Here is a 12178-nt window from a genome sequence, read left to right as displayed (position 1 = left end):
AGGGCATGCAACTGGAATATCCGGTCCATTAATTGGGAAAGTGTCGCTACGCAGCTGGTTGATGCTTTCGTAAAAATAAGAGCTTACATCACCGCCATCCAAGAATTGCGATGGACGCAACAAGAGCTGAGACGAGTAGGTCTTTGTGGCATTTACAACGGTGGTCATATAAAGAAGTGAAAATTATTGTGGGATTCGTGGTGGGAGAGAGCCTTCGTGGCCGAGTACTAGCATTTACCCCGATGGATGAATGTCTAGCCACAATCCGCATTAAAGCGAAGTTCTTCAACATGTCGCCTGTTTTGCGCCCACTCCCCGACAGAAGAGAAGGACGATGTGGCTAAAGATGTCTTCTATGTGCGCTACGAGCGCCCGATGAGGGCTGATTACGCCACGATGCCAAAATCGTGCTTGTAAGAATGTATATTTGACACAAGGGTGAATAAATTTAGCCTCTATTATGAAACATCTCCAAATGGGTTGAGGCTGATCGATATCGCCGGAGTCCGAAATATTGTTATTTAAAGTATTAGATTCCTGCATAGTAATACCCATCAAGCTACCTATAGATTGTTTACTACGAAAGAATTATTATGAGGTCAGTAAATTAATGAAGTCCATTTCCTCAATTGGGATGTCACATAACTTAGAAGAGCCACTCACTATACTCATCTGACGCTTCAAAGAGAACAAGATCCTATGTGAAAAAAGCAATTTACCGTTATTAGCTAAGAGACAAAGTTCTGCACTTTGTGACACATATTTTATAATAATCACGGACAGGGAAGCTTGATGTATTGACGCACAAAAAAATTGTAACAAAGGTAAATGAAGCGTCTAAAACAAAACAACACCACACAATGACACCGTCGCACAGCTTTTGCATCATTTGATACACTGGCTTTGTGGATTAGAATGCCAACAATGGACAGTGGACTACAATAACAAATGAACAGTGAAAATACAATACAACAAGCAAAAACAACAATTACAAAAGAATGAAGCGGGAAGCTAACAAGCACCTATTGGAATGATGGCAATAAAGCAGCAGATCACTTAATGTTACAACACCAACAATCCACCGTTACAATAACAACAAAGTGTCCTTAGTGCGCTTTACGTATGCAAGCAAGACAAAAAGGCGCCACAGAGCAATAAACTCTGAGCAAGGCGAGTGGGGCGCACAGACACCGTCACATTTGTCTCTAACAACGTTGGTAGATATGTGTGTGTGCATTGTTATGGGCCTAACACCGGTGTTTGTTGGCATCTTTGCAAATGGTCAGCAATTTGTCACTTAGTCCGAACAGCGGCGAGAGCAGCAACATGGTCGGGCGCAAAGGCGAGCCGCCATTGTACGCGTTAATTATTTAGAAAGCATGCAGATTTATTACTTCTGCTTCGTTCTTTTTCTCGTAGCTGTGGTGCTGTATTGGCTTGAAGAGCTCTGCTGGGATTATAACACTTCGTATATTGAAGATTGTGAGAGGCTTCACCGAAATGAGTACCTCTGTTGCCTGTGCTTGTTTCTAGAACTTAATTGAAGGACACTGCATGACGGCTGAACGAATATACACACACACAGATATACAAGTAGAAGAATACCTTTTTTAAATGTTATATCAGTTTGATATCAATGAGAACCAACGTTTAGCGTATTCGCTCAATAGCCTGTCGCAATAGAACTGGGGGTATGGTTGGAGAGATCTGGTATGGATAGACTAGAGGCTTTGACAAAGGTAATTCTTACACTGCACCCTCGCGGTCGCATCCGACTTCCTTCGAGAAGGGAGGAGATGTTGAATTACTGCAACCCAACTCTTCCAGCTCTGAACTAACGAGCGATAAGGCTAGAGAGAAACGATGGACCATATCAGCAGGCCTTGTTTCTTCCGAACAAGGAGTCATTCAATCCTCTTAAGCCGCAAATAGTGCCATCAGTTATTGCTTTGAGAAGGTGAACCTTAAGATCCTCCAAACCGATACCAGGACGGATATTCCACATCTCCAGATGTGACAGGAGAAAGAAAAACAGAAGCCTTAATGGACATGGTTATTGACTCGTACCTCTCGGATGCAGCGGACGTTAGTGACAGATAGTCGACCGACGAATTGAGTGACTTTCAGATTAAATCCATGCCTTGTACTCGGTAGTAACATGGCTGAATGGTGCGCTTATACATAAATTTTATGCTGTGGGTACCAATCTTGATGTCGAGAGGACCTGTAAGAACTTATTGCGGAAGGCTTTTATGGGAGCTCTAAATAAGTTTGAGGGCGAAGGTAATCGCAAACATATCGTCTATAGTCTCCTTACTCAAAGAACAGGTTTAACAGTAGCTCTTTTGGTATCAGAAAGTTTCGTGAACACCGCTTACGATCTAAACCAAGGGCATCTAAATGTGGTTAACAAGTGGGCAGAGAGAAATGGATTAGACACAATTCCATAAATCCATTATTTACTAGGGTTACAACATCCCTGATGTTGCTCTTCCCTCGTTGGGATACTCTATTCTTCTTCTGGTGAACAGGGTAAAGTATTTGGGGCTTATCTTGTATAGAAAGTTCTTATCCTGGATAGGAAGTTCTTATGGAAGCCAAACATTGAGAAGAGAGTGAAGAAGTCAATTTTTTTTGTTGAGGAGCAATGGAGAAAAAATAGGGTCTATCCCCAAAAGTGGTGCTCTGGCTGTATGAAATCGTAAATAAGCCAATAATGCTTTATGCGGTCGTTGTCTGCTGGATGGGAGTTGGAAAAACCACACAAGTTAAGCAGCTGGAGGGTGTTCAAATACCGGCCCGTCTTAGCATCTGTGTGATCTACTACTACACTTTCCTCGACATAACTGGAAGATGCTTGGCGGCGAAGACTATTATTAGACTTAGGGAAGCTGTATATATGAGGGGCCCTGAGCAAGGACAAACTGAAAATCTTCACTGCTTTGATTGAATTCCTTTCAATCTAAATCATTGCACCGCAGCTACACATCCAAGCCGCAAAAAGATTGGATCATTGCTTCTTCACTTCATTCGTTGTAACAGCAATCCAGCGCAGTCGGCCTCACTCGATTAGTCGCCGATACCATGCGCTTCTTACTCGATTGGCGGCACAAGGAAGACGTTTCACGATCCATTATCCCCGATCAGACCGTGAATTTTAATTTCTCAATTTCCAACCACTGTGGTGATATTTTTGGCCAAGGCACGAAAATGAAAACCAAACTTACACTATCAGGATGGAAATTCTGAAAACAATGGGCTTCCTTGAAATTTGCCAAAATTATTGTGAGAAAATATATAGGGAAGTTAGTAGGCTAAGGTGAGGACAAAGTAAGTCGAAGTCGCCCAGAATTAGGAAAAAGTTTTAAAAAGTGGCCCAACCTGTATAAATGGTGACTTGCATGAAAAGAAAAAATTAAAGAAGAGTTTAAAAACATATATGAAAATATCTGATGTTTATTTTTTAGGAGCTTTAAATTATAAGAAATTACAAAAATTAATAGTTACCAGCAGCTATAGCTCAATCGCCACCTGCCTTTCGGCATTCATCAATGAATTCCATTTATAACCACCACTCCTGCCATTACAGCCATTACAGCCATTACAGCTTTTATACAATTTTTGTGGATCGTAAAAATGTTTTTATGTTAACGCGCAAAATAGCAATTAACAATGCCATTTCATTTATTGGACGTTGTCAAATGGACGATTTATGCGGGGAATACGAGCCCATAAAGATATGATTTTTATTGGCTACAAAAGCAAAAGGAGAACCAACATAACGAAGAGAGATGAAGGCGGCCTCCATTGGGCCTGTAATGCAATAAATGCAAACACGGCAATTCCCGTAAGCGTAAAGCGGTCGAAATTATGCATAAAATCAGGTGCTTGGTACTCAAGGGAGTTGGTGGAAGCGCCAGCAACGTAGGCCGCAGCAAGACAAAGCCATCGATAATTGTAATCATGTGCAACTTGTCATTATGCTTGTCACTAAAAAAGAGACAAATGTGTGCCACAACAAGCGTTCATTTTGAGTTGAGCAATGAGAGGAGAATAATGTGGGCGCATGTAAAAAGAGATGGAGAAGACATTATAGTCAGCAACGCGCAAACTCATCGTAATTCGTCGATATCCAGCACCAACAAAGCCAATTACAACAACAATAATTGCTACAAATGATTTGGTAAGGTGCTTGAGCACTTTTAATTGCCGAATGAGGCTATTTAAGTACTCGCCAACCAATAAGCAAACAGCTAACGGCAAGCACGCACGCAAGCTACGAAGATGCGCACAAAACATAGGCAAAATATAAGTGACACTGATAAGATTGCGACTTACAAGCGTTTAGTAGGTAAGGTGTGTTCGAATAACAGCCTCGACAATTCCTTAACCTCTCAGGCACATCGCTTTTACTTTGCTTCACATTTTGTTGTTAGAGTTTTATGGCAAATTCTTAAAATAGCAAAAATTATTCTACAGTGATATTATCTTAAATTTTGTAGAAAAATGATTCTCAAAGCTGGAAATATTGCAGATAAAATATAATTTTTTAATACCTAAAGACAATGCGGGTGTCTTGATGAGAAATCGATGTTATCTGATTTATTGCCATTTAACTTCAGCAGGTCTCCATCACATAATAAGTGGTAAGTAACATCAGAAGATATTAGTTACTCTGGATAACGAGTTACGACGAAATAATACTCTGCTGCCAAAATTCGATTACTACCCTATACGATATTGACAACCATAACTCTTCAAAAGTTTCCAAAAGTCCTTCCGAAACGAAAGAGCAAAAGGCAGTCATGTGAAAGTAAGGATTCAATGTTTAGAAGTAAATACTGGCATGACTTATAAAATTGAAATTCAGAGAGATTCTTTTCTGATAATAATATCTCTATGTACAAAAAATGGGTTGAATAGTGTCAATACTTCTCTCAATCCCATGTACCTATTACACAGATTTTCGAAATTCCTAGTGACTTTATACTGCATATATCGGCCGCTATGTGAGTTAACTCAAGAGAGAGCGTGTTTTACACATAACAGTATATCTTTACGCCTAAATTTGTGGGCGGTTGTATTGCAGTTATGTTCGTTCGTACTATTTGTGATAGTTTTACATAAATAATAAAGTCAATCAGTGCTATTTTGCCTGTAGGTGTTAATCCATTGTAGACTATTTCTACAATTTTTAGAAATGATTCTAACTCTTTATGATTTCCCGAAAAGTTGGGAATAGCTTTTGTAGCCATTTCTAAATTGAATTCAGACATGGTTCTTGTTGTGGTATGGGATTCAGTGTTTGAATTTTCAGAATTCGAAGTGATTGGTGTGGATATTGAGTGTGGTATTGACATATCAATGTTGTAATGCGCTAGAATTTTTATTAATTTGTCTCGCAAATGCCAGAAAATTTCTAAACATATATCTCTGTGTTCTTTTGATAATTTCTCTTTGTATACATTTAGTATACTTCGTATTGATTCGAGTGTTACTAATAGTGTTTGCAGATGCTTTTGCATCACACAGGTCTTCTTTTATTTTTATAGTTTTATTTAAGCATTTATATGCTCTATTGAAATTTTCTTTCTCAATTAAAATATGCTGATAAATTTTTTGCCATGTGGCCATTATATATTTTTATTCATATTTATATTTGTTAGAAAAATTTCTAAATAGCTTGTGCTTGTAATGTTGTCTTTTAAAATATTGTTATTATTATTATTATTATTGAAGTTGGAAGTTTCTTTATTTTTTTTATCAATTGCATTGTTCACTTCGTATCCTGTGAATACGAGTGTGATTGAGGTAAGTATTTTACTCCAAACTCCCATTTTAAAAACGTAATATGTATTTGATAAAGTATTAATTAATATATTTTTAAAGTTTTTTCAAATTAATAAGCTGCTTCTGTACCTCCCTCTTTGTGTCTGTGCTGGTTGACAGGTTGAGCTGATGGTATAAGATCGCCTTGGCTCTGCGTTGTTGGAATCTTCTGCCGGCGCGTTTCCTTTTTTTCCCTGCCTGCTGTCGATGCTTATACTCTTCGATTGTTATAGGTTTGGGGCCCGCGTCTTTTGGGGTCGGCACGTATGCTGGTTGTTGGGTGCTATCGTCCGTCGTGGTGGCTGCTGGTGTGTATTGTTGTGCTCTCAATAGCCTTTCGTACTTCAGTTTGAGGGCGTCAAATACTGCTTTTGGTACGAATTCGGTGTGTTGGTCCTCTGGTGCCATGTAGATGATTGAAGTAATTTGCAGTAGTGGGCTGATGAAATGTTGTTGCTGCAGGATTTGAAATTATGTCCTTCGTTCAATTGGACAGTTTGATGTGTGTACCAGTAAATTTGGTTCGTGACTGCAGTAATAAAATTTAATGAAAATAGGATCAGCAGACAGGATCAAAAGTTTTGGTCCGCAGGATCGCCATGTGGAGGATTGGTCCTTTACATTCATCAAGCGGCAGGTCTGCCGTGTCGTAAGGAAACAGAGAAAGAATTAATGTGAAACACCTAACACACGATCACATCGCTCAGCCTACTGATGTGAACGCGACAAATTACATTTTTAAACAGCCCCTTTGTGAGGGCTAATCATTAAGCTTAGTCAGCCGGAATGATTTAGTTGAGATACAAAACACAACAGGTTTGGTTCATGTATGCTCTGAATCTGTCCTTTATTGAAAATATAAGGGTATTTATACATTTTGGTTTAACTGACTCTTCCATGACTCCGCCCCGTGTATTTCCAGTCAAAACCCGGAAAAGTATAAAGGCAGCCAATCAAAGTGATTGCTGACCTTGCAGAATGCATTACAATGCGACTATACTGTTTACTCATTAGGTTGCAACACTTGTTATTTTTAGAGTGCATTGACCGTGTTGTTTGCACATATTGATTGCAGCATAGAAAATATTATTATTGAATTTCGTCTCGTTTGTAATGCGAAACTCTTTTGTGTATGTCGCTTTGCTTATGTATTCTTGTGTGGTCTTTACAAATGTGACTAATTCATGAATTTGCTTATTATAATTTATGAGTGCTTGGTAAGTGGCATTTAGGTAGGACCACTACAAGGTAAAATTGGACAAGACTTGACCTAGCCCCCATATAACTTATACCAAGACTTTAAAAAATCCGGCTGAATTTACTCTATATGAATGGTAATTGTATATGAGGTACTTTAATGAAATCCAGGTAACATTTTCTTAGTTTGTGGCATGATAATATTTAATAGATAAAATCGCGTCGATACTACTCCCAAATCCCATATACCACATACAATTATTTTCGTTTTTCAAACAAACTTTGTGTCTGTCAGTATAGGAGTTACATTAGGGTGATTCAAAAAAAAATTTTTTTTTTTTTTTCAATTGGTACTCGCAAAAATAGGTTCCTAGACACCTCTAAGAAAGCCTCTCCAAATATGAGTTTTTAATTGTAACGGGAAGGTCCTCCGCCTAACGGTTTTCTATTTTTTCTTATTATCAGATAGAAAAATTTATATCTCGCTTCCAACTACTTGAAAAAATATCTTGTTAATTAGGTTTTGTAGGAAATTGAATGCTCTAAAATATGGTCTCGTATGATTTTTTCGTAAACCCAACCGTTTAAAAGATATTAACGGTTGAAATTTGACTATTTTTGGAAAAATTCTTTATTTCTTATTAATTTTATAACTCAATGAAAAAAAATTATTATGAATGATGAAACTCATAGTTTTGTAGGAAATTTACTGCTCTATAAAAATGGTCTACTGTAATTTTTCGATAAAGTTAAGCGTTTACGAGATATTCATCGTCAAAAATCAGTGCATATTAGGGTGGATCAAAAAAAATAAATTTTTTTTTTCGTTTGGTACTCTGAAAAATAGGTTCCTAAGCACCTCTAAGTTAGCCTCTCCAAAAACCTATTCGTAATAATTTTTTTTCATTGAGTTATAAAATTAATAAGAAATAAAGATTTTTTTCAAAAATAGTCAAATTTCAACCGTTAATACCTTTTAAACGGTTGGGTTTACGAAAAAATCATAAGAGACCATATTTTAGAGCATTCAATTTCCTACAAAACCTAATTAACAAGATATTTTTTCAAGTAGTTGGAAGCGAGATATAAATTTTTCTATCTGATAATAAGAAAAAATAGAAAACCGTTAGGCGGAGGACCTTCCCGTTATAATTAAAAACTCATATTTGGAGAGGCTTTCTTAGAGGTGTCTAGGAACCTATTTTTGCGAGTACCAATTGAAAAAAAAAATAAAAATTTTTTTTGAATCACCCTAAGTTACATATAGTACATATATGTATGTATATACAAAATTGATTGGATTTCGATCCTCAGGTTGACGTTTTACATCATAAAGTATTTCCCTGGCTTCTATTCTTGCAAGTTGCAAGAGTATAAGATGTTTGGCCCTTCCTTACTTGTTGCAATTAATTTTGAGTGAGGGTAAAATATGACACAAGACAATTGGCGTTCTTTGTCGCGAACAAAAAGTCAGCCGTACGGAATGGGGTTCACATATTCGGAATGTGATCTAGCCTCAGATTAGACAATTTTTAGACTCGAGATGGCATACCTCAAAGTTACTATTTGTGCACAGTTAATTTATATACTGGGAAGTGAAAGGATCAGGTGGAATTTAAAACTGTGCTTTATGAGAAGTAGGCGTGGATATAGCCTGATTGCGCCCATTTTCATAATGTAATTTAGGATTGCCTAGTTTTATTTTTTACTTTTTGATTTCGGAAAGCGGTGTCTTCCAAAGATACTGCCAAGGTGAAGTGGCAGCTTCCCTGATTCATATTGTCCGCTAAAGTACACCTCTTTCAGGACCACGGCCAGACAATATGAAATAACCATACTGGACTTGAAGAGTACTCCTAACTCCGACTGCTGTAGCTTGTATTAGGATCTGCGGGACCGACATTAAGCACTAAAGAAGAAAGAAGATAAAAAGGAGGAGTCGGAGTCCGAGGAAGACGACGACATGGGTTTCGGTCTCTTCGAATAAACAACTCAACACTAAAGTTGACTAAGCTGTGCGATAAATGTCTCACTCTCCCTCTAAGGTTATTCATGTGGTCTTATTTTTCTCCGCTGCCTTTCTTTACTTCTTAGTTCTTGGGCTCAATCTTTTATTTTAGCCTCACCGGCTGTGATAACAGCATGTGACTCACTGTGTTGTCGGGCGTCATCGATTCTTTTTGTTAGTTTTTCTAGGGTGGTTCTTTCCACTACATACATCGAGCAGGAAAAAAAGATGTTCACTGCATTTTCTGCGGTATGTCCGCAGAAGTAACATTGTTTCGTCATCGTAGCCAAATTTGCTCAAGTATTCCCTGAAAGAGACATGGCCCGATAAGAACTGCGTTAAATAGAACTCAGTCTCACCATGTTGTCTGTCAATTCAGGTTGGTACATTCTTAATTTGGCCTATATGTTCATCTTCCTTCATCTGCCGCATTTTATTCGATTTTCCACTCATCGAGAGTTGTCTTTCCCTCCTTTTTGAGCTCGTCGGATGATAGGCACCCTGAAGGAAGATGAACAGCCTTTGTTATACAATAGACTCTACTTAACTCAGAGACCGTTATATTCGGTGACAAAAGACCGTATATGATAGCACATAGCCTTTGCCTTATTGACACAGGTTTTTTAGCGCAGAGCTGTTCCCCACATCGGAGCTGCGTACATAAGCATTGACTGCCTAACTTTAGTTAACAGAGCTCACCTACTTTGGCTTGAACTACCAATCTTTGCCTTGCTTCTCGACAGGACCGCAGTCACTGTAGCCGCCTTTCCACAGGCTGATTCAATATGCGCCTGGAAATTCAGCCTCTTATCGATCATAACTTCAAGGTACCTCAATGAGTTTTGCGTTCCAACGTTATAGCCATCAATGTTCGGGGTGATTTTTCTAGCCATTTTCTGTTTGTTAAAGGTGCTGTCTATATTTTTTCACCGCAGTTGCAGCTGCTGTTTTGTTTTCCTAAGCCAGTCTTTAAGTTTCGCAATGGTATCATTTTATATATTCTGTATTTTGCCGGGTCTATTTGCATATTTGTACGGCTTTAAAACAGCAGAAAATTATCACAAAAGAGACAGTAAAAGATTGCAGAACGAAATTACTCGAATTCAACAGTTACAATGCAATGACACCAAAGGTCAATATATGGCAAAAATAACAGTACAATTGAGTGAACGAAGAGTGTATAAAAAATTAAATTGGAAATGAGAAAGGATGAGCCTACTTTGCACACACATACTCAAGCAAAAAAAAACCTGAGGCAGCAAAGGAAGCTAACAGTACTTATGCTTTCAACAGCTTTAGCATAGTGAAAGAAATTAGAAAATTTACAATAGTTTGGAAAACTCTCGGCACAAAAAAAGGTTAACAAAGAAGATGCTGAAAAATTCACAACAAAAGTAGAAAAGAATAAAATTGCTAAGTAGTTGATAAAAAATAGGCTGAGGTCAAGCATAAAAAATAAAAAAAAGAGTTTTTCTCTCGCTTCTTATTTACATTTTACGGTTTTGGACCTCTACCTACTTAGATGAAAAGATTTCAATATTCGAGTGCACAAAAAACAGACAAAACTAAGATTTCAACGGTCGCAAATGGTTATCAAACAAACCAAACTACACACACACACGCAAAGCAACGGCACACCGATGAATAATGACCGAGTTGTTAAATGAAAATACCAAATGTGTTCAACAAGATAAAGCAAGGCTAACTAAGCAGCATAAAAAAGCAAGATAAAAAGTAGGAACAAAAAGAAAGTACAAAGCAAGGAGTAAAACAAATAGAATAGACTGTAACCCAACTGTTGAAAAGAAACAGCACGAAAACTTTTCTACAGCTGTACGCTCATTATTCGGTCATCCATAGCATTGTTTGCCTAAGCCTAACAGCCTTTGACCAACTGATATGATACAGATACTGCTTGCAGCCGCACCGCCGGTCACTATTCGCACTCAACTTTTGTCTATTTATCTGCTAAGTAGTTTGCTGCTTTGCATAGGGTTAAGGTTTTTGTGGTTACCCACACTAAGTGGACATTTCAAGACTTCAAGAAGAAATTCGGTCATTGTAGTGGGCACGTCAGTGTTTTCGGGTAGCCAATTGGTAAATGCTTAGTGTCAAAAAAGTTGAAACTTTTATGTAGAAATAGTACACTGAAAATAAATTGATATTTATTTTACTTTTACGAATAAATCTTAAAAGTAATACTTAGGTACATCTTATACAGATAAAGATGCCGTTTTTTATTTTCGTTTCACACGAAATTGAGAAGAAGAAGTGAGTCAGAAGTTCCCAAGATAAGCGACGAGGTTCTCTTGAAATCCCTATTTTCAAGATTGGCTTAGTACATGAATAAGATCTACGTTCTAACTCCTCAATTCGCTCAGTTTTTATTAGCAGCTTGTTATCTATTTATACCAGTCTGTTAAATTTATACCAATTTTTTCTTCGATTCGCTTTCACTATACATGTTTGAAGAGGAGTAGTGTTGGGAACTATCGAGTGATTTCAACTATCGATTGTTAATGACTGAATGGTTTTGACTATCGAATGAATTTTTTCGTTCATTCATTCATTCATTTATTTAATCAAATTCAATAACTAAGCAAAGGCGTGCTCTTCAAACAACAAAAAAGTACTGGAATTTTATTCATTTTTAATTAAACCAATACAAAGGTTTAATTTAATTCAATATTTTAATAAAACATAAAAATAGTAAAGCACAGAAAAGATATTCAATATCATATAAAATAAATATAAATATAAATATAAATATCAGAAGAACGCAAAAAAATATTAATTATATATTAAAATTGCTATTTAAAAACATTATTTGATCTAGCTTTTCACCTTTAAGTCTATTTCTTCTATCATTTATTATTTGCCCAGCTTTAGAAAAAACCCTTTCGGAAGGAACTGAAGTAGCAGGTATACATAAATATTTGTTGGAAAGCTCGTAGAGTTCTGGAAAAGTTGCCTTTTTGCTGTCCCAATAGTTTAACGGGTTTTGATGTCTCTCAACGAAATCTTGTCTAAGATATTGTTCCAACGAAATATGTGCATTAACACTAGGGGCGTTGTGACAAATAGTTTTTGCTTCCGCTACTTTTTGGTCAAGTAGAGTCCAAAGAGATAATTTACTTTTATCCG

At 37.2% G+C, this 12178-nt stretch overlaps 1 protein-coding gene across 1 annotated transcript in view; it reads right to left on the bottom strand.

The window, feature by feature from the left end:
- LOC125777285 (peptidoglycan-recognition protein LF-like) overlaps window positions 1-12178 on the bottom strand; it is a 578030-nt gene that overhangs the window by 435115 nt on the left and 130737 nt on the right. The gene's annotated exons all lie outside the window — the stretch shown is intronic.

Source organism: Bactrocera dorsalis, chromosome 3 (assembly GCF_023373825.1).
Source record: "Bactrocera dorsalis isolate Fly_Bdor chromosome 3, ASM2337382v1, whole genome shotgun sequence".
NCBI classification, from domain to species: domain Eukaryota; kingdom Metazoa; phylum Arthropoda; class Insecta; order Diptera; family Tephritidae; genus Bactrocera; species Bactrocera dorsalis.
Note: the sequence above shows the minus strand (reverse complement) of the source record. Positions and strands in the feature narration are given on the sequence as shown.